At 34.1% G+C, this 23,962-nt stretch overlaps 1 long non-coding RNA gene across 3 annotated transcripts in view; it reads left to right on the plus strand.

Annotated features, from left to right (window-relative positions):
* Positions 1–12: 12 nt before the first annotated feature.
* The window catches only part of LOC309621798, a 40,678-nt gene continuing 16,728 nt past the window's right edge, over positions 13–23,962 (plus strand). For 2 of the 3 annotated variants that reach the window (XR_014240282.1, XR_014240283.1), the window contains exon 1: positions 9,865–10,337. This is a non-coding gene — a long non-coding RNA (uncharacterized lncRNA). Of the gene's footprint in view, positions 207–9,864; positions 10,338–23,962 lie in introns of those variants that run through there. The other variant, XR_014240281.1, reaches the window with a different exon arrangement.

Here is a 23,962-nt window from a genome sequence, read left to right on the forward strand (position 1 = left end):
AGGGGAGAGGCGCGGCCGCCAAAGCAGGAGTGAGAGTGACTTGACGCCGGGAGGGAGACCCCAAAGAGGCCTCAGCCGCAGAAGGCCGGAGTCCTGGCCGCTGTCGGCCTTCCCCGAGGGCTTCGACCGGGCCCCTCAGGCCGCGCACCGGCTGAGCGCCGCCCGCCTCACGGACCCCGTCCTGCCTCGCCGACCCAGTCGCCCTGGTGAGACCTTTGAGATAGTTGCCACACCAGCCGTCGCCCCCCCACCCCCCGACCGTTTCTTTCACGTGTTTCTGACGTGGCTGGCGGGCTTTTTATGTTCTGCATCACTTTACGTGTCATAAGTTCATTTTATATTCTCGATAACCCTATGGGGCGGTCATTATCCCCTTGTTACAGTTGAGTAAACTGAGGTACAGGCAGGTTCCAGAACTTAGCCCAAAGCCAGAGGGAGGGAGGGAGGTGGGGGATGCACCCAGGCGGCCTGGCCGCAGAATGGCCCTTACAAACAGTGTTAAATCCACCTGTTAAGTGGTGTGTGCGTCTCTGAACCTAAATGATCTGTGAACGAGGAAGAATAGGAAGAGGTAGATGTCAAAGACATACGAGCATGAGAACATGACCTTGTTTTAATCCGAGGAATTAAAAGAACGTTGCCAAGATGATACTTTTAATGCTCCGTGTACCACCGAAAGACAGTTGTCACACCGTTCACAGCTGCCACACTTTGGAAAACACCCAACCTAATAGCTTTTCAGCTGATAGCGTGCACTGTATGCCGAATTCTTATGCTGGGTATCCCACGTGTATTATTTTATTTAATCCTCATAAGAACTCTGAAGAAGGTATTTGTTTGGGAACCTGAGGCCCAGAGAGGTTAAGGGACTTACCAGAGTTTACACAGCTAGTAAGTGTTAGAGCTGAGGTTGACCAGAGAGCTGACACATGAATAAAACATGGCCATGCCCTGGCAGGTTTTCTCAGAAAGTCATGATAATGTGGTAAGTGGTTATAGAAACTTATTCATTCGCATGTGCATGTGAAACGCTGGGCTAATCTCTGAGCTACACTAGCGCGTAAAAACACATGACCTCCCTTTCCTGGAGCTGACATTCTGGTGAGTGCCATGGCAGAAAGAAAATGATGATGTGATAGAGTGACTTTTAGGGTTACATTAGATAAGGTGATCTGGGATGGCTCTTGTCAGATGATATTGCCAAGGCTTGAAAGCTGAGAAAAACCTGTTGGATGAAGGGTTGGAGGTAGAGTGTACTAAGAAGAGGGAATAGCAACGGTAAAGGTCCTGAAATGAGAACGAGATGAGTTGTCATAGAGTTTACCAAGTGGGAACAACAGAGGTGATCCCATGTTATGGGTTGAATTGTGTCCCTCCAAAATTCATCAGAATTTTGTTTCAGAATGTGGCTGTATTTGGAAACAGGACCTGTAAAGAGGTGATTAAGTTAAAGTGAGGCCCTTAGAGTGGGTCCCAATCTAATCTGACTGGTGTCCTTATAAGAAGAAATTTGAACACACAGGGAGATACCAGGAATGCACATGCACAGGGGAAAGACACAGTGAGAAGGTGGACATTTGAAAGCCAAGGAGAGAGGCCTCAGAAGAAACCAAACCTGCCTGTGTCTTCATCTTGAACTTCCAGCCTCCAGAACTGTGAGAAAATAAAGTTTTGAGGTTTAAGCCACCTGGTCATACTGTTTTGTTATGGGAGCCCTAGCAAACTAATATGACACAAAATTAGGTATTGATTACAATTATAATAAGAGCCCTACATGAAAAGTATGGGGCTCATGAGAGGGTATAGCAAGGGCACCTAAACCATTCTGGCCTGGAAGAGGGAAGGACTCTTAAAAGTGGGACATTTAAGTTGAGATCTGAAAGGGGAGGAGTTAGCCTGGGGAAAGGCCTTCCAATCATTTAGTTTTGTGCCTCTGTAACTCCGATATATCCACAGAAAACTTTTCATCTTGCAAAACTGAAACTCTACCCATTGAACAATAACTTCTCATTCCCTCCTCCCCTGGTAACCACTATACCACTTCCTGCCTCTGTGAATTTGACTTTTCAGGATTTTGAAAGAGGTTCTGTGGAGCAAAGGTGAAGAAGTGATCCATTCTGTAGTCTGCATCTGGGAAACAGAGCTGACTATGAATATGATCTTGAAGGATAGGCACATGTCTTATCAGCTTAAGAGGAAAACAATTCTTGACAGAAGTAAGAGCATATGTACACCAGCTAAGGATGCTGGAAGCTCCAGACCTTCCCTCTGGACCTCTGTTGTTACCAGTCTGCTTGCACACTGGATTCTGATTCCTTTTCCTGAAACATTGGCCTCATCATGGCCACTGACCTACTCCACAATTTACAATGACTGTCATTGTCTGAGGGATGAAGGTCAAATTCTTCAAACTTCAAACTTCTACATTTTTATTTGACATAGAAAATACTTATAATTAAAGCTAATCCCCAAAGTCTCTTTCTAGCCATCAAAATGTAATAAATGAGAAGTGATTTAAAAGTAATAATGTAATTTTAACTTTGAATTAAACTCCCAGACAGGGAAGATAACTCCTTGATCTCTCTATGCTATTGAATTGTAGAATACAGAGAGGATTGGTTTCACACTCAATAATGTGTTAACCTGTTTTAGTTACCCAGCCAAGCAAACATCATTTTGGGGGAAGAGATATTTTCATAGGTCTTCACACAATTCTGAATCCTTCATAATGGAATTTGTTGGAAGTGTGAAAACCTCCAATTCCTTCCAGTTACTAAATCCATCAAGAACACACCCCCTGAGTCTCTTCAATCTTGGAGCTGATCATGTCTAAGGCTGTGCAGCCCAGTACAGTAAGCCTAGTCATATGTTGCTACTGAGCACTTGAAAGGTAGCTAATGTGACTGAGTAACAGAATATTTAAATTTAGTAAATTTAAAAACTATAGCAGTGTAAAATATTTTCCTGTTATACACATTTCATTGTTTTGGAAGGACTGCATTTCACTTTAGCCTTGCAAATTTATTGTCTGCATTGAGATGGGCTGTAAGTGTAAAATATATACCACATTTCAAAGACTTGAAGAAAGTAAAATATTTATATTTTTTATATTGACTACATGTTGAAATACTGAGTTTGGATGTATTGGTCTAAATAAAACCTAGCATTACAATTAATTTCATGTTTCTTTTTTTAATGAGGCTGCTAGAAAATTTAAAATGATATATATATCTTGCATTTCTTTTTCTTCTCTTTCTCCTCCCTCCCTCCCTCCCGTCCCCCCTCCCTTTCCCCTTTCTTCTTTCTTTTTCTCTTTTTCTGTTAGCTTTTGTTCTTTTGTTCTTTGCAAGTACCAGAAATTGACAATGGCTTATTACATAAAATGGGGATTTATTAGAAGGACATTTCTAGTAGTTCATAATAAGGTTTGAGAACAAGGACAAGTTAAAAGCACAGAAACCAGGGCAGCCCAGGTATCTAGGAAGCAGGAACTAACTTAGTGCCACTGCAGGAATGATGAGCATCAGGTGATTGCTCTTAGGACACTCAGTTTTTCAAAGTCAAGGAGAGAATCTCATTGAGTCTTAGCTAAGAGAGGGCAGGACCTGATTTATAGTCCCTTTAGGACTATACAAAATGGGGGAGGGTAATTCTTTAAAGAGAAATTGGGTGCTATAACCAAAGAAGAGAGAATCATTTTACAAGCCAAAACAGCAAAGCCAAGGTTAAGTATCTATTTAAGGCAGGAAAGAGGAGAGTTCTGTTGACACAGCCATGGAGGACAAATAAGGAGCATCAGTTGGGAAACTGACATACAATATCAGATCTCCCTTTCTCACAAAATGTGTTCCCTCTTACTACTAAATCTTACTACTTTATGACTAACAGTCATAGACTCCTATTTTTTTCTGCCTTCTGCCTTTTTCATTCTTTAACAAATATTTTTAAGCACCTCTTATGTTCCTGGCCCTTTGGTAGGTGGTGGGGAAAATACCCCTTCCCTGATGGTATGCCACAGACAAGGATACAGGTCTTAAATGCTGTCAGGGATAAGACTTATGGCAGGAAACCTAATCTGGATTTGAGGAGCTTGGAGAGCTTTCCTTGGGGAAGTGACACCTAAGCTGAGACCACAAGATGAATTAAGTCTATACCAGACAAAAAAGGGAAAGGGGCAGGAGTAATGAAGGAGAATTTAATTCAGATGGATGACCTCCCTTTCCTGGAGCTGACATTCTGGTGAGTGCCATGGCAGAAAGAAAATGATGATGTGATAGAGTGACTTTTAGGGTTACATTAGATAAGGTGATCTGGGATGACTCTTGTCAGATGATATTGCCAAGGCTTGAAAGCTGAGAAAAACCTGTTGGATGAAGGGTTGGAGGTAGAGTGTACTAAGAAGAGGGAATAGCAACTGTAAAGGTCCTGAGATTTTGATTCGGGTTGCATTGAATCTATAGATCAAGTTGGGAAGAACTGCCATATTGACAACATTGAGTCTTCCTATCCATGAACATGGGCTATCTCTCCATTTATTTAGTTCTTTGATTTTGTAAGAGTTTTGTAGTTCCCTCATATAGATCTTCTATATGTTTTGTTAGATTTATACCTAAGTATTTCACTTTTGGGGAATGCTAATAAAAATGGTATTGCTGGAGATTAATGTGAATTAAAAGAGATAAGGCTAGAGTGCTAGCAAAGGTAAGATCACAGGGTGCATTTTATGCTCTGTTAAATGGCACAAACTTTATCCTACGGAACTTGGGAACCACTGACTACATATATTTAAAATTTAAATGGAATAAGAAGACCTCAGAAAAGAAAAAACATTTCAAGTATGAAGATAAATAAGAGTTTAGTTACATAGCAGTCATGAGCAGGGCGTTTCAATAATAATTAATAGAAAAAACATTTTAAGTTTCTGTGTATCCATTTTTAGTTTTATTTTTCTTGTGTACGTGCATTTTCTAATATGCATTTTGGAATGTACACTGATTACGTATTTAAAATTGATAGCTTTTATCAAAAAATGTAAAAGAAGATCTTTGCAAATAAATAATAGTTACTTAAATATAAAGGGTGAAGTGTAGTGATTTCTTTTAGTCCATTTTTATTTACTTGGAATTCAAAAATGGCCTGACATACCCTAAGTGAATGACTTATCTGCCTAATATTGGTAGATCTCCAAAAATTATATTAGTTCTCTGGGAACTTCATAACTATTTGGCAGTCTATTTAACTTTACATATCAAATACATTCTTAAGATAAATTTATCTTAAAGATACATTTCTCCATAGAAATAATTTAGGGAATGAAAATTTCATGTAACTGCCAATTATAAAGGAACACCAGAGTATAAGGATTTTTAAGATGACCTTGACTAAGCTTTTAGCTTTCCTATTTTCAACTGCTATCTTATAATATTTGGAGTATGCACCCCAAATTTTGTATTCCTTCATTGGTAAAACTTTAAGAACCGGTTTTGACTAGTCAGGTCCCAATAGATATGAACTGTTATAAGCATCAATGTTAGAAATATAGTCAATTAAGAACTGGGATTAAAACTAACTAAAAAGCTGTAGTGATGCAAATTTCCCAATGACTGATTCATACTTCATTCCACAAAAGCAGAATAAAAATTTAAAGACAGGAATAAAGTAGTTGTTCAGCTACCAGATCACATCAGCATTTTGATTATTCAGGGAGAACTTTTACTTGACTGCAAATTGGTCTTCTTTACTTCCGAAGTATGAACAATCACTATCACATATAATATCTACATGTTTAATCCTTGACATCTGCATTTTGTATTTGAGCTGTGTATGCCTGTGAGTGTGTGTGTGTCTAAGGACGGACTTTGGCACATTAATTTAGCTAGTTGAAAACTTTATTCATTTCTATTTCTATTGTACTAACAGACAAATTGGTTGCAGCTGGTCACAATTGCTTTTGAAAAGGATTCAATAACATACTGTTTCAAATACAAATGTATATAGTTGAGCAATGATTAAACAACTGTACCACTCTATCCATTCATAAAGTATTTACTGTGAGCATCAAGCAAAGAGAAATACGCATATACTAAAATTCTGAGTTTTATCTATACTGTTTATTAGATAGGTAGGTAAATTTGTGTGGCATCTGTAAATGAATGAATGTCAATACTTTTTCAAAACTTCATGCTGATAATGTATATATAACTTTGGTAAAAAAATATATATATAACCTTTCCTATTTTCATTGAAACTGAAACTCTCAAAACCCCCCCAAAACCCCACAGGCTTATTTGGCAGAAGTTGACAAGCTGAATCTACAATTTTTCTCAAAGGGTGAAGAAACTAGGATAGATAGAACAATTTTGAAAAAGAAGAAAGTTTAAGAACTCACACTAGTTTATTTCAATGTCACTATAAAGCTACTAATCAAGATAGGTTAATATTGGTGAAGCATAGATATGTAAATCAGTGGAACAAAATATAAATTTCAGGAGTACTCCCAACAATGATGAATTGACTTTTTCTAATTAATAAACTTTACTTTTGGAACAGTTTAGATTTATAGAAAAAGTAACCAGATAGTACAGAGAATTCTGATATGCTCTCCACCTTCCCCACGCCACATAGTTTTCCCTATCATTAATATCTTGTAATAGTATGGTACATTTGTTATAACTGAAGAACCAATAATGATACATTAGTATTAACTAAAGTTCATGATTTGCATAAATGCTCACTCTAAAGTCTTGCTATGAGGTTGGTGTTATCCTAAAAACAAAAGCAGAGAAAAACAATAGATGTAACAAAACTACAATTACAGACCAATATCCCTTAGGAATATAGACACACAAAAATAACAAAATTGAAAAAACCAATAAACAAAAACAAAAAATTTCATCAAAATACTACCAAAACAGATCCAGCAATGTATAAATGAATTGAACACCATGACCAAAAGAGCTTCAAGTATATAAAAGTTTCAAGATTGGTTCAACCTAAGAAAATTGATCAATGTAATATACCATATTAATAGAATGAAGGAAAAAAACAACAAATGATCATCTCAATTTGATGGAAATAAAAAGTATTTGACAAAATCCAACACATTTTCATGATAAACTAAAACTAAAGCCAGGAATAGAAGGGAACTTTTCAACCTGACAAAAACATTTATGAAAAATCCATAGCTAACATCATATTTAATGATGAAAGACTTAAGGATTTCCTCCTAACATCAAGAACAAGACAAGTATGCCCATTCTTACCACTTCTACTCAACATTGTACTGAAGGCTCTAGCCAGGGAAATTAGCCAGAAAAAAAAGAAATAAACGGCACCTGATAGGACAGAAGAAATTAAAACACTCTATTCAAAGATGGCGTGAGCTTGTATATAGTAAATCCTAAGTAATCCACGGGAAAAAACTATTTGATAAAAGAATTCAACAAGGCTGCAGGATACAAGATCAAGATACAAAAATCAACTGTATTTCTTACATTGGCAATAAACAATCAAAATTGAAATTAAGAAAACAGTTCCATTTACAATAGAATCAAAAACAATAAAAGCCTCAGAAATAAATTTAATAAAAGAAATCCAAGGTTTATACATTGAAAACTATAAAACATTGTTCAAAGAAACTAAAGAAGACCTAAGTCAATGGAAAAACATCCTGTATTCATGGACCTGAAGACTTAGTTTTGTTAAGATGTCAATAATCCCCAAATTTATCTACAGATTCAACACAATCCGTATCAAAATCCAAGCTTCCTTTTTTGCTGAAATTGACAAACTGTTCCTAAAATTCGTATGGAATTTTTGGGACCACTGAGAAGCCAAAGCAAGTTTGAAAAAGAACAAAGTTATAGAATTCACATTTCCTGATTTTAAAACATTACTACAAACACACAATAATCAATAGGATGTGGTATTTTCATATAGATAGACATATAGATTAATGGAATGTAATTGAGATTTCAGATGTAGACCCTTACATTTATAGTCAACTGATTTTTAACAACAGTATAAAGACAATTCAAGGGAAAGCAGAGAATATTTAATAAATGTCTGTGCAAACCAGATCTCCACATACAAAAAGAATGGATTTGGACCCATACCTCTCAGCATTTACCAAAAATATATCAAACAGATCAAAGACATAAATGTGAGATCTAAAACTATACAATTTGTAGAAAATGTAAATGCAGATCTTTGTGACCTTGAGTTAGGCAATGATTTCATAGATATGAAACCAAAAGCAGAACAACAAAAGAACAAAATAGATAAATTGTACCACATCAAAAAAATTTTTAACATGTGCTTTAAATTATACTCTCAAGAAAGTATAAAGTTAACCCACAAAAATGAAAGAAAATATATGCCAGTCATATATCTGATAAGGGATTTGTATCAAGAGTATATAAAGTACTCTTAAAACAAAACAATAAAAAGATAATATACAAAGGATTTGAATAGACATTTCTCCAAAGAAGATAAACAACAGGCACATGAAAAGTTACTCAATATCTTTAGTTATAAGGGCAATGTAAATTAAAACCACAACAAGCACCATTTTACACCTACTACTATAGCTCTAATCAAAAGGTCAGAAATAACAAATGTTTGCTAAAATATGAAGAACTCAGAACCCTCATATATGCTGGTGGGAATTTTAAATGCAACAGCCACTTTTGAAGAGTTTGATAGGTCCTAAAAAAATGTATGCATAGGGTTGCTAAATGACCTAACAATTCCACACCTAGGTATACACCCAAGAGAATTGAAAACATATAGCCACACAAAAACATGTACACAAATGTTCATAACAGCTTTATTAATAATAGCCAAAAGCTGGAAGCTATCCAAATATTCATCTCTTGATGAATATATAAACACAATGTGGTATATTGATGCAATGGAATATTATCCAGTCCTGAAAAGGAATGAAGTACTTATCCAAACTACAATATGGATGATATTCTTACACCGATACATACAGATAAATATATATATATGTATATATATATATATCTAGGTCTATATAGTTATTTAGATATATGGATATAAATGTACACTTGGTCATAAAGTAAAATATCTTTTTCATTGTGGGGTCAAAATAAAAAAACATTTGAAAATCATTGTTATATCCTGGCTGGTACAAAAAACAAAACACAAAAAAGGAATAATATTCATGGCATGTGAAAATTATAAGAAATTCAAGTTTTAGATTCCATAAATAAAGTTTTGTTGGAACGCAATAAGGCTCCTTTATTTACATACTGTCTATGGCAGTTTTTGCATTACAGTGGCTAAGTTGCGTTATTGTAACAGAGAATGCACAGCCTGTAAAACCTAATATTCACTATCTGTTCTTTTATAGAAAAAAAACAATTTTTAAACCATGGATTAGACAGTAAGTACTTGGCAGGAAAGTGAAGGAAAAGGTAGAATAATACTTTGGGGAGTCTCTATAAGTATATGTGGATTTTAAAAATAATCAGATAAATTTAATTGTGAGACTTGAAACAACAGAAGACAGCAAATTTTAAAAAGAAGAATTCAGTTATTATTACACAAGTTCTTGGAATGTTAATGGTTAATTTTAAAATAATAAACACAAAAGGATAAATTTACAGTTTGTGTAAATATATAGATTTCTTGAGCAACTACTGTATTCTGAAAATTGTACTGAGAGAAATGAATAGGATCTATGCCTCAAGACTTATTTAATATGGTTGAAGAGTCAGTACTTGTCATTCACTATTACTCATAATTTGTAAATTTTGATAATTCCCAGGGACTGCAGTCACATGTACTGGTATTTGAGGTATGGAGTTACTTCTCCTTAAAACCAATAATCCCACTGAATTTCAGATTCACTTTACTATGTTGTTCTATACAAATGACTAATTTCTAATTATATGAAATAAAAATTATGGACAGAAGCCTATGAGTAGGAGTTATACACCCATATTCCCAGTAAGACTCATTCCCTGATCCAGGGGCCAAAGGAAGCTAAGTATTTTGAATAATATCGATTATGGTTCCCAATTTCTCAGTGACCCCTTCCTTCTCATGCTGTTGACTAACTGCTAGCTCTTTTGAAAGTCAGGATAGTTGTGGTCTCAGCAGGAAACATTTATTCCAAATCTTCTTCTCTGGTTCTGCCTTTCCAGGTTGGATGGAGACAGAGAAAAAGAGAAAGAATCCAGGAATCCAGACGATCTGCAGAGAACACTGTATTCTGTGCACATGCACAGGAGGTACATGGTGGCATAAGCCCTGGACTGGGAGGCAGGAAAATCTGCGTTCAGCTCCCTGATCATCATCTAACTAGTTGTGTAAGTTCCTGCACATTTAATTTCTCAGGACTTTAGTTTCCTACTGTAAAATGAGATTATGGTAAATGGTCTATATTTTTTAGCTTTAAATTTATTTTTGAGTTGACCATAAAAATATAACCCTTATGTTTTAACACACTTCATAAACAGATTCAAAGAATGTAACTTATCAACACCATAGTATACGGCATATGTGATAATGTTACACGGAGAAGTTTCTGCACATTGTCAGCTTATAATTCCAAAATAGTATAAATGAATTGTGAAGCACTGGTGGAAGTTTTCTAAGTATAAATAAAAGAGCTTTTATAAACAAATGAATGCATTGTGACAGGCTTGAAAGATAGGTTAACATAGGTCAAAATACCTAATCTGAAAGATTAAGTTTACTATCTTTAGACAATGATCATATTAGATGAATTTAGTTAGGGTTTTTTCTATTATCATCCATAGGAATATAAACTTTACTGTAATTTCTTGGTTCTAATTAAAATGGAGTACAATCATCCAAAATCCAAAGCTACATTTAATCATCTGAGCTATTATTGTTTAAGGCATTCTGAGGTTCTGAGATCCTTGATAATAAACTTCTTAGGAATAAAAGGAGAAATATTAGCTTCTACATTTTAGAAAATTTGCTTCATGTTAGGCTATAGGAAAATTACTGGTATACATAATTTTCCCTCCATTGAACTGCAACCTTAGGTCATAAATGCATGTTTTATTAATAGTATTAATATTGACTAGATAAGTCTATATAATTAATTTGCATGCTTAACTATTCCCTCCCATCTTTCTCCAAATTTTGCATTTTCCCCCCTTATGTACTACTTTGAAACCTTCATTAATCTTCATGATTTTTTCTTTTCTATAATCTTTGGTTGAAGATTTTGGTTCTTAATCTTTAAGAACTGTACCATGATATCTAAGATTGTCCATCTATTCTACATCATCTTATATTTTTTTCTCATGTACCTTGTTTTTAAATCCTTTTATTGCTTGCTACATATTTGACCTAGAATATAGCTTAAGTAAGTACCAACCTCTCTAACTACTAAGACATTTACTGCTTTTATTTGAAAATATATAAGAAATTTCTCTCTTCAAAACAGCACGTTCATTCAAATTTAAAACCATGGAAAATGCTAAATTTACACAAGTCCAATAAAGATGCAATGTTGTAAGTCCTATGAAAAATATGAATCTGATTTTGTAATGTCATTAAGGAAATACTAGCACAAAAACAGCATCAGGTGTGGCTGCAAGGCCATTAAAAAAGTAATATGCCAGGAAACATTTTTAGTAGTTTCATTGTCTAAAGTTAAATTGAACACTTAGTCATCTTGTGCCAGTAATAGAATTGTTCAATTACTCAACTAGAAATACTTATATATATGTATACACACACATTGCATAGTTTACTGTTGTGCATTTTATTTTATGCTAATTATAGCTCAATAAAACTGATAAGAAAAAATATATGAAATTACTGGAAAACTAAATGAAATTAAAAATAATAATATACTAATTGTTAAAAAATCGCTGTGTAGTATAAACTTAGGAAGACTAATATCAGGTAGAAATTTCTTTTTTTAAAAAAATGGAATTTCAAAGACAAAGGAGTCTTCCACAAGACATTAAAGCAAATGAAAGGTAGGATTATATCTATGAGAGGGTAGTGAGATTTACAGAGGATAACACAAATGTTTAATTAAACTTTTATTTTACCTAAAAAGAAGTGAACCCACATATTTACTAGGTACTCATTATTAGCAGTTGACAGAATCGAATAAAAATAGTGTTATAATTTCTGAACTCAGCGTAATACAATGATTAAGAACAAGGTGTCTGAGGTCTGGTGACTTAGTTTTAAATATTTGCCCCAAATTCCCTAGCTCTGTGATTTTGGACAAATTATTTAATCTCTCTAAGCCTCAGGATTTTTATTTATAATATGGGAAAAACAGCAATACGTACTTTTGGGATTTGTGGTGAAGAGTCAAAGACAAAAAATACATAAACTACTTAGCACTGGGTTTGTTGAGAATAAAGGCTAACATATTTTTAATGGAAATAAGACACTGTGTTAGGTTGGGAAATGTTTACTAGCATAGTCTGTGTAGTAATATGATGAAACTGTATTTTTAAACATATTGCTTCACAACACTCCTCTATGCTAGGAAGCGATAAATGTAGCAGTGGGGAAAAGAAAAAGTAAGTAATTTCCCCATTAAGTAAAGTTCATATCAATGAAGAGGTAAATTTCAGTAGAAACTATAATATCTCTTGTGACATCAACTATGTGTGTTTTCAGTGGTATGATAGCCTCTTCCTTATGAATGATATCTAGGCCATGTTCCTTAAAATCCCTCTGTGCAGTAGCCCAGTCTGATAGAATGAAAAATGAATGTCAAACTGCCATGAAAAATAAGAGTAGTGAAGAAAATCTGAGCACTACATGCACTAGGTTTTGCTTAAAGGGCATATAGAAAATAATTTGACATAAATATTGATATGTGGAAAACATTGATATGTGGGGAACTGTATTAACACAAAGCATCAGACATAGGGCTGCTAGATTTAAACAATATTTTGCTTTAAAAATGAGAAAAAAGAGGAAAATTCTGAAAAGGGAAAAAAAGCCAAAGCAGAAACTGATCATTTTGGAAAAGGTCAACAAATAGTGCAAACAAGACCCATGGCAGACTCTGAAATTTCCCATATGGGAAAGCCATTCGTATGTGCAGAAGTATCAACAGCTTTGAAGTTAAGTAAGAAGGATAATTATTGCTTTAACTAGATACATCTCCAAATGAAATCTAGGGTGAAATGGAGCTATTCCTTGCCATAAATTATAGGGACATAGTTCTCCTAGAACTCATGGTTCCTATGACTTATTTTCAGGTTGCTTCACAGAAACAGATTGTTGAATATACTTACTCATTAGCAGAGGTCTCAACAAGTCAATTCCACAAAATAATAAATACACAGAGAAAAAAAATAAAAGAGTAAATTGAGTTTCAATTTTTAATGACATGCACATCCAACTTAGAAGATAGTTAACCATGCCCTAAAAATTCTGTGATTTCTTGATATCATTAATAAAGTCATACTCAAATAACATTTTCTCATTGAAATTGTTGTTAACCTGTCTTTTCTTTCATCATTACGTATACTTCAATGCCCATCAGGAACCCTGCTATCATCCACATTTTATAGTCATGGTGAACAGATTATATGGCAGTGGAAGATGATATACCATATACCAGCCTCCCTCTCCCTACTTTATTAATATATCGGAGACTAAGCTAGTTCTGACACATTAGCAGGCTCTCAGAACACATATAGGTTACTAGGTAGGTGAACATTAGATCTGGTGATTCTTCTGACATGTCAAAGCTTCTCTTTAAAGGCTTATTCATCTAAGTTTTCTCTCATAATCTATTTATAGGACTCAAAAGAGACTTTGATCAAAAGTAGTTGGATCATATCTTTAACAGTGTGAAAGTTAGATTTATTTTTTACATCTGCTAAACTGCTTTTTCATATACACTCCCCCAGTGACTTTCACAAGCATCACTCCAGTGCATATACCAGAGACTTCATGCTGCAAATACTGCTCCTTGTGCTTGAGGCAGAGATTCTACCACTAGGAGTCCTACTCAATCACTTGATAAGTATTAATATGTCAGCCATGAGAAGGCCTAAGACCCTTGCCATTAAATTCCAGGTTGTTTGTAAGGCACTATAGGGGGATGTATATCTTTTAAAGAATATGGGCAATATGTACATCATCTGAGTTAAATGAACACCATTTATACCCACGGATATTAGACATGTAGAGCCAGGAATATTAACAGAAGAGCTCTTATTAGATGTCAGAGTAACAATTGCCAAGTACCCCTGTAGTAGACCATTATGCCATAGTTTCCTGAAAATAGCCTCATGTCTTAGTTTCTTTCTTAGCTCTCCATTTTCCCCTTGTGAGCTATCTTCTATTTATTTGACACAGTTTATGTAATCTATCTCTACACTTGTTCTTGCTCTGTTGTCAGATATTAAGTGGCCTAAGCCACTTGACCTCCTAGTTCACTACACCCAACTTGCGACTATCTTATTTACTTGGACTAGTTTGGAGTATTTACTTGATTATTTACTTGGATTATTTACTTTATCCTGACACGACCAGTTCCATTCACCTTCACTTATTGCCAAGGTCCACTTTTTTTAATGTGGTTGATTTTTATCTATATTTCACAAGAAATGTTGTAGATTATAATTCATGGGGTAAAATGTGGAGTCTGAAAAGATCATGAAACACCATGGAGCATACCCAAAAGAGGAGAACAATTTTAGGTTTATACTGCTTCTGTGAAGGAACACTCTAGATCTTAATTGAGTTCACCCTAGGTCTTAAATACAAAGCCAGAGTTCCATGAAGAATGTCAGGGATACTGTTCACAAAAAAGGGGTAATGTATGTAGCACAGTCTGTCAATTTCACACTCTATCTCTTTGGCCTACACCTCAGGTAGTTTTCATAGAGGACTTAGACATACCAACAACTTCCTGCATCTCTGCTCTGGAGAGATCTCTGGCCATGGGAAGATGCTAGGCAGTCACACAAGGCAAGCTTAAAGTGCATGCAAGGTAATTCACTGGAGCTCCTGGAGTCCCAGGGGTTGTAGGTAATTTCTCCAACTTTTATTTGCAGGGCAAGGGGTTATATATAAGTTCTTCAATTCCCTGCCCCTCAGTAGTCAAATTCTGTGGCATGTTTTGCACAGTGTTTTAGCGGCTTCTGGTGATATTAATCCCAATTGCCAACAGGGGTAACTTGCTCATTAACTCATCTTCTATTGACTTGACTCCATTCATTTCTCACTTCCCTTCTTTCTCAAGTAGTTCCAGGGTTCAACTCACAAAGAGATTTCTTGTATCTAAATTCCTGTGTTAGCATCTATTTATGGAAGAACCCAAATTAAGATAAAACATAAGGATTTGTTCCCCAAATTGATCATATTTATAGTTCATGTAGTCTAAATTGTTACCTAGTACTAGGTACTTTATTATTTTGACCTCTGCCTCAAGAGGTTAGAAAAGTAGTTGGAATATACTTGTTTAAATTAATAAGATACCATGTATCTCATACTAATTATTTATATATATTTTGTTGAAAGACATTTAGTATTTCCTCTTAGCAGTTTAGAAATTAAATTAAGGTTGTACCAGATTATCTTCACCCCATTGGTCTATAATCAGATAACAAAAGGGATCTGATTGTCAGTCATACTCACACAATATCAGAGACTTTACCTGATGTTATGAGTTGAATTGTGTCCCCCCCCCCAAAAAAAATATGTTGAAATCCTAACCTCTAGTACCTCAAAATGTAGAGACAGTGTCATTGCAAATGTAACTAATTGAGATTTGGTTATACCAGAGTAGGGAGGCCCTTAATCAAACATAATGAGTGTTCTTATAAAAGATGGCATGTGAAGACACACACAGAAAACGCCATGTAGTAATAAAGGAAGACAATAAAGCTACAAGCTAATGAATGCCAAGAACTGCCCACAAACCATAGGAAGCTAGGATGAGGCAAGGAATGATTCCCTTATGTCTCTACCAACACCTTGATTTTAGACACCTACCTTTGGAATATGTTTCTGTTGTTTTAAGCCATTCAATTTGTGGTACTTCGGCAGCCCTAGGAAATTAATATACTTACTATCAAGCTATATTTAAGAATTCAAGGATCCTAGTAATCACAAGGCACAGGCAAATAGAGATAAGTCCAGGTCAGGTACTGTAGCACTCCAGGTCTTTTCTTTCCATATCAGACACACTTTGACCAGATTAATATAGAAGTATCTAAGAAATATATGGAGCCACATTCATAATAGAGAAGGGAGCCCCTCAGTCATCTCCATTTTATACTTAAATATTTAAATAGCTAATGTGATTTTTCCAGGGATCCATGCCACATAAATTCATGGATTCCAAGTGTATTTACTTCAGGCACACTAGACAAACTAGGTAAACCCTGCTAAAACGATTCCACAGATAACAACTCTCCTATTGGCAAAACCATTAAACAGTTTGTCTGCAGATCTGTCATCAGCATGTTTACAAGGTTTGATAGAGCTTTTCCCCCCAGCAAAGGGATAGAGGAGATTCCTGACCTGCTGCTTAACCATTTTTCTTCCAACATAATAAAAGTATATTTATAATGTTTTAAACTTATTTTTAGCTCTCTGTAGATTTTCAAGATAAATTATTGGTTAATTAAAGGAAATTATAAGGAAGATAGTATCTGCTGTATTTCTGCTGTATTCAAACTTTTTTATATTATTGTTTTTTAAATGCTTCATCTTTAGTCTTAGGGAAACATATGTTAGAAAGACATGATTTTACCACGCAGTCACGTAGTCTTGAACAAGTTACTTAAACTCAGCTTATACTTTCTAAACCTGAAATGAGAATAACTAGTCCACAATTAAATTTTAATTATCGGGTACCGTGAATCTCACTATAAATGCACCATATATTAGTCCCTTCTTTCTCACCTTGGTCTCATCTCAATAATTTCTAGCGTCTCCACTCTGTCGTTTTAAGGTATACTTGCTGGATTGTAGACAGTATTCTCAGTGTAGATACTTCACATTTTGGTATTGTGTGTTGTTTTGTTTTTAGGAATAAATTTTCATAGTGCTTTAGATTTAAACTGAGAGTGAATTTCAATGTCTTCTTTGCATGCTATGTTTAAAAAAGTGGGAAAAAGCATTAAAATCTTCAAATATAGCTTTAAAATGTTGTTTGATTCATGTTTAAGTACATATTAGAAAGATGCAAAGCAATATAAATAGAAATTTAATCCTGGGGATAATAAAGAAGGGCTTTAATTATTATAACAGATGATATGAAATTTAGATAGGTTGATATATTTTATATATTTAAAGTGTGCCATTTATAGTTCTGGATCAGAAGAGTGGCATCATTTTTTAACAAAAGTTAACTCTTGGGTAAGTATCTAGCTGGGATATAATATATCTATTTCATATGTTTAATATAATTTTTTAGTTTAAATTAAATTTCAAGTCTGCATACCACAGCATATGTGTGAATACATAGTGTTCATATAACTGTGTGACTCACAGAATTTTCACAAACACATCAGAGCCAATTTAGTGGCTTTCTCCTGGGCTATAGTCCTCAGTTACACCCTGAATAGAATTTAAACTCTTATGCTGTGTGTCTTTCTTTAAGTCAACATACCTATCCAATAACTCTCCAGGGATAATCACTTCTGAATTCTAAGAGTAGAGATTAATTACAACACTTTTTGTACATTATAAATAAATAATTATTAATAAATACTCTTTTGTACCTGGCCTTTTAACTCAAGATTATGTTTGTGAGGCCCCATCCATATTTTTAAGTGTAGTCACTGTTCTATGTGGAATGTTTTGTTTGTTTATTTTTGCCATAGTCTTTTCATGCTTGACTCATTCTTATCATTCAGGTCTATCATGAAAAGATGTGATTTCAAAGGAGATGTTTTTAAATTCATCCTCCTCCTTCCATTTGACTACTTTACAGTCCTTACTGTACTTACTGTTATTGGAAATCATTTTGTATACTTACTTTTTATAAATAATTTATTGAGGTGTAATTAACAAAATAAATTTCACATATTTAAAGTATAATTTTGACATAGGTATACACCTATGAAAACGCCAAAACTCCTCCATGAAAACATCATCTTTGAGGGGAGATAGTGATAGAGAAGGAACATGCAGGGAAGTTCCAAGATATGGATATTATTCTGTTTCTTCATCCAGTGTTGACTGCATACTTGCCTTTGTAGAGTTTCACTGAACTGAATACTGATTGATGATTTGTGCACTTTTTTCTAGTGTATGTTATATTTCAATTTTCAAAAATTATGCTCTGATTTGTCTTCAATCCCTATGCTTTCTTTACTTGAATCTTAATGTCTATTTTTGTGCAGTTCTTTTCTATACAAAAGTATTTTTCACATATTTATGAATAAAGACTCAAATCTTCCAGGCATTATAACAGACTCATGGAACTGCATGTTTAACTAACTCAAGGGTTAGATTTTCATATAAACAGCAATCTACTGTTAACCTAACTTAAAGCTGCATGATCTTACGTAGGAGTATCAAGAGTTAAAAGATTTTTTCCTGATTTATAAACTGAAGATTTCAAGTGACTAAAATTCCCTTAAAAATAATTTAAATTTTAGACAGTTTTTCTTTAAAAGACATACTAATTAGATCTCTAAAAAAGAACTAAAATACTGGTTATATTTTTCTTGCAAAATTCCTTATGTCTCGTGAAGAAATACCTTATGTTTCAGCATCCACTGAGTTCATAAACACCTCCTGAATGTTTTCACACTATGTAATTGTGTCATGTGAGAAAAGCAGTCCTTTTCACCCTTAATTGTCTTCTAATGTATGCTTACCATATGGCAAGCTGCTGAGTATAACAAAACAGTGATGCTAATGCTCTTTTATTTTATAGAAATCTGACAGTAAATAAGTCAATAATAATCGTAGGCATTCTTTAAGTAGAAGGGGTGTCTCCTGTCACCTCTCCAGAAAGACTACCAAAATAACCCACTGACTGAATATAGATTTATTGCTTACTGCAGAAAGGCAGTGAACTATCTTGACAGTTTTAGGAGTACTTGGAACAGAAAGGTCAGGACAGGATATTTATAAGATTTGGGGGATCCAATTAAAGGGGGTCCTTTCAGTGAGAGGGTATACTTGAAATTGGGTCAAATTTGTAAAATAATAATTTATTAGTAAGGGACTCAGTTGGGATTGTCGAAGTGAGCCTTGATGAGCCCATCTGAGAAGTCGATGGCTGTGAGAAGAGACTTGTACTTCAGGAGAGCTAGTGAAATATTCTATGCTTTGGGTGTCTGGATTTTCATGAAGTACTTAGAACAAACTTATCTGTAAATTAACCTTCTTGGGTAAGAGTTTCCTGGAAGAGCAAAATAATGTTAATGCAGACTGTTGGACAGTAATGTTAAAACAGACACTCAGCTTTCATTTCTCAAGGATTTTAAAGAAATTTATACTGAGAAATAGCTTCACCAATTATTAAAAATGCTCAAACTTACCACTAGTAATATGGTATAGTCCTTCCTAGAAATGCCACATGTTTGAGATGCTGAGAACTATATAAAATAGTAACTTAGTCAATAATATGAAAAAATCAAATAATTTAATAGTTAAAAGCATAAAAGCAGTACTAAGTACATGTAATGAAAAAGCACAAAATAATTTTACCAAAGTGTTCCTTGTAATGATTTTCATCATTTTCTCTTTCCAACATTTTATAAATTGTGTGATATTAATTATTTTAAAATATAGAGCTTGTCTTCAGAAGGTTGTTTCCCATATTTACTTTTGTCTATGTATTTCTCCAGTTTATCATCTTTAGAGGTATCCATTTTTTTCACATTTATTTTACTTAAAATAGCAATGCATCTTACAAGTTAAGGTATTTAAAAATTACTATCAATCTGGCAGCACATGTAAAAAACCTATTTTCATTATCAGACTCAGTGGTGTTAAATTTGTTGAAATATTGGTATGTAGGTATATTTTAACATTAAATATTCAGGAATTCATTAAGTAATATCATGGATAAAATTTGAGGTTATCAGTCAGTGTTTATGGAACGAGTAATTTCAAATGCAAATTGATAATTATAGCTCAAGTAGCACAAAATACATTTTTAAACTAAAAATTATTTTAAGAAGTTAACATCAATATTTTTATTCCAAATATTATATGGTTTCTGAATTATGAGTTTGAGTTTCTTAAGTTAATCCATCAATTCTAGAAAAAAATATCCATTATTGGATCCTTTTTCGATTGACCTTGGCCTTAAATTATGTGCTTAAAGAGATTTCAGCATTTAAATGCTCATTGTAAATTAGATTACTGAAGCACAACATAGTGTCTTATTTCTGAGCAATTATTTTTTCCAAGTTTTCTACAGGAAAATTATTATTAGCACATTCTATTTTCCAAATAATTTGTCCTTCAAATTTACTGAGTTTAAGTACTTTCTTTATTAGTTTGCTTAATCATTTCATTCATCTTACAATCTAAGTGGAAGATACTTGAAACCAAAGGACTTAACTATATCTATTTGAGGAGAGATGACGGCTAGCTCAGTTCTCTTGGGTGTGAGCTCTGCATCAATCTTAGAGATTATTCCCTCTAATATTCACTTGAAATGGCTTTTACAGATAAGCAAATACCAGTAAAGAAATTCCAGGAATTCATTAGTTTGGTCTTCATGAAATAAATACATTATGTTTTAGACTTCAAATACTCATCTCATGCTCAAGGATAAAAATGAGTTTTTATCACCTCCTATCAGATGAAGACACATTTTTCCTTTTATTAATATGAGCAGTTGAGCTTTGACTCTAATATGTCTATTTTAGGATGTATACACAGCAGATAGTCTCAGCATATCTGTTCTATATTTATGTCTCTTCAAAGTTATCCAAATATTGTCACAGTGTATTTAACTCAAACAAATAGACATTTAAAATAAAATTGAATAGTAATTTTATAAATATTATGCTTAAATAATTTACAAAGCCTTAACTAATACAAAATTTTTTTAAATCAAGTTTTAGGCTTTAACTTGTCTAAATTCTGTTCTGTTTCTCTCCTCTGATTATGATTATAGAACATAAATTCTGTGGAGGGTATGTAAAGCATATAACTTATATGAAAGTTTTGTAAAAGGTTATTAAAAAAAACTCAGATAACAGAAATACAGTACTGCTGGACAAAGAGAATCAGTCATACTGGTGATACAGAAATTGGCAGTTATCACAAAAATGTTAGGACTAGTGATATTTGAATTTTAAGGCATTTCATTCAAACCTATCCTCTTAAGATTATTGAGGGACAACTGCAGCAGTTTTCAAATGGCTTTTCCCCCTACAGCCTGTTTTATATACTATCTTCTGAAACAGTGCTCATTATACCACTGACTATTGTAGATGCTGAGTAGTTTTCTAGTGACTGGAAACCTAAGTACAAAGAACCAGTAAGGAAAAAGTATATAGCAACAGCTTACTTTTCCAGACACATTTCTTCAATTTCCTTGAACCCAGTTCTTCTCCTCTGCATTATTCAAAGTCCACAAACATACCCATCAATTCTCAGACTTGCTGCTTTCCTTCAGCACACAGTAATTTACATAAAATCCTACACTGGCCAACTGAAACCCATTTTGCCTTCACTTGCCATCTTACATGGCTTCTTCTATGCATGCATGCATTCCTTTATCACACAAACGCTTACTGAGTGCCAGCTATGTATCAGGCACCATAACCATCCTAAGTGGTTAGGATTTAGATGCATCAGTGAGCAAAATTGCCAAAGATACCTGGATTTGAACAGCTGATATTCAGGCTAGAGTAAACAGAGAATAAACAACAGGTATGATAAACAAGTAAATCATAATTATTAAGAAGGTAAAAAAATTCTATGGAAATTCCCTGGCAGTCCAGTGGTTAGTACTTGGCACTCTCACTGATGGGGCCCTGGGTTCAATCTCTGGTCAGGGACTTGTTGAATACCTCTGAATTAGCTGTTGATTTTTAAAGAAAATATCACCCACAAGCCACACAACGCAGCCAAAAAAAAAAACACACTATGGATTTATATATATATAAGGGAAAAGTATAAGTAGGAGAAGGAGTGCTGAGGGAGGGCGGAAGCAGATGGAATTATTAAATCTGGATGTTCAACGCAGGTCACTGAAAATGAGACATTTGAATAAAATACAGAAGAAAATAAGGATGTTAGCCACAGGAAGAGCTGGGACCGTATCCATGAGGAGGGAGCTTGCCTGGAATGCAAGAAAAGGCATATAGGCCAGTGAATCTGGGGTTGAGTTAGCTTACCAGGGTACTAAAAGAAAAAGTCAGAGGGGTAGGAGTGCAAATCTACAGACCAATGAGTGAAATGGGGACAAATGCACAGATTTATCAAAGGAATGAAGTTATCTGAGTTATATATTTAAGGGATCATGTAGGCTTCTATGTAATTCTTTGGGGAAAGGAAGGCAGGTAGAAGCAGTAAGGTATGAGGAGCTAGGAAGTTACTGACATAATCAAGAAGTCCCATTACCCCCATGAGAAGAGAGATATTTTGGATATAATGGGGAAGATGAAGAATAGTGGTACTGTAAATGTTTGGACAATAAAGCCAAGAAGATTTCTTCTATGAAATTTTCCCAAATTCTATAGATACACACTTCTGTAACACTTGTTTCATATTGCATTATAAAATATATCCCAGCTCTTATTTTTCTAAATATTTTTGTCACAAGTTTGTGTCTTACAAGGGCAAGAAATATCTAATGACTTGTTGAATACCTCTGAATTTGCTTAATATTTTGAAGAAAATATTACCATAGAATATTTTTAGAGCAATTGAAATTAATACTATGTAAACATTTCTGAAACACAATGTTTTCAAAAGTATGTGTATACATAGAAACATATATGTATATAAATATATACATACACATGTACATATACATGTTGGGGAAATGTATGTATATATATACATATACACAGATATGTATATACAGATATATATATATATATACACACACACACACACATACATATATACATGTATACGTGTGTATATATATATATATATACATATACATATTGTTGGGACATATAATTTTTAAAAAATCTCTTCCCAACCTAGAAAACTTCTTCCATATACGTAGAAGAGAAAGAAAACAATTTTACTGTTGAATAAGAATTAAATCAGAATGTGATGTACATCACAGGTAATCCACTAAGAGATTTTAGAGACAATTTTTATATAGCCAAATGGCCAACCATCACATATATGTTCTCAAGATAAATAATAAATAGTCCTCAAGTAAAAGGATTTAACAGCACTATAGGTCACACACAATTCATCTGGTAATTGGAATGACCATCTGTGTTAGGAAATTGGTTTTATCTAAAGGAAAAATAAATTTCTCATATCTTTATGACACTAATGTCATACCTAAGTAGTTTTGCAACTTGGAGAGAGGCATCTACCCAAATTAGGCTCCTTCCTTCTCACAGAAACTTGGAGATAGTGGGGCTAGCTTCCTTGAAGATGACACTTCAAACAGATGGCTCCCAGGTCCTTGAGAAGGCATTCCTGGATCTTAAAACTGGCAATAAGCTTAATTAGCTTTTACAAGATTTATATATATTTCAAAGAGACAGTGAAGAGTTTACACATTTTCTAAAGTAAATGAGCTCAGAAAAAGGAGGGGAGAAGTCTCTTATTTATAACAGGAGAATTAAGCATTTCATTTTTATTTGTATTTGCTCTTGTGGCACACACACAAGCACACACAAACACATAGACCAAAACATAACATTGTGTTACACTAGCTCCTTCAAGAAACAGACACCAAGATAAGATTAAGTGTGCAAAACTTTATTAGAAAAAATGAATGTGAGAAAAAAAGGAAGGAGCTTGGAGAGCCATGATTCTGAGATGCAAGTCTGATCTCAAATGCAGG

Source organism: Balaenoptera borealis (assembly GCF_965194805.1).
Source record: "Balaenoptera borealis genome assembly, contig: HAP1_SCAFFOLD_1013, whole genome shotgun sequence".
Lineage (NCBI taxonomy): Eukaryota > Metazoa > Chordata > Mammalia > Artiodactyla > Balaenopteridae > Balaenoptera > Balaenoptera borealis.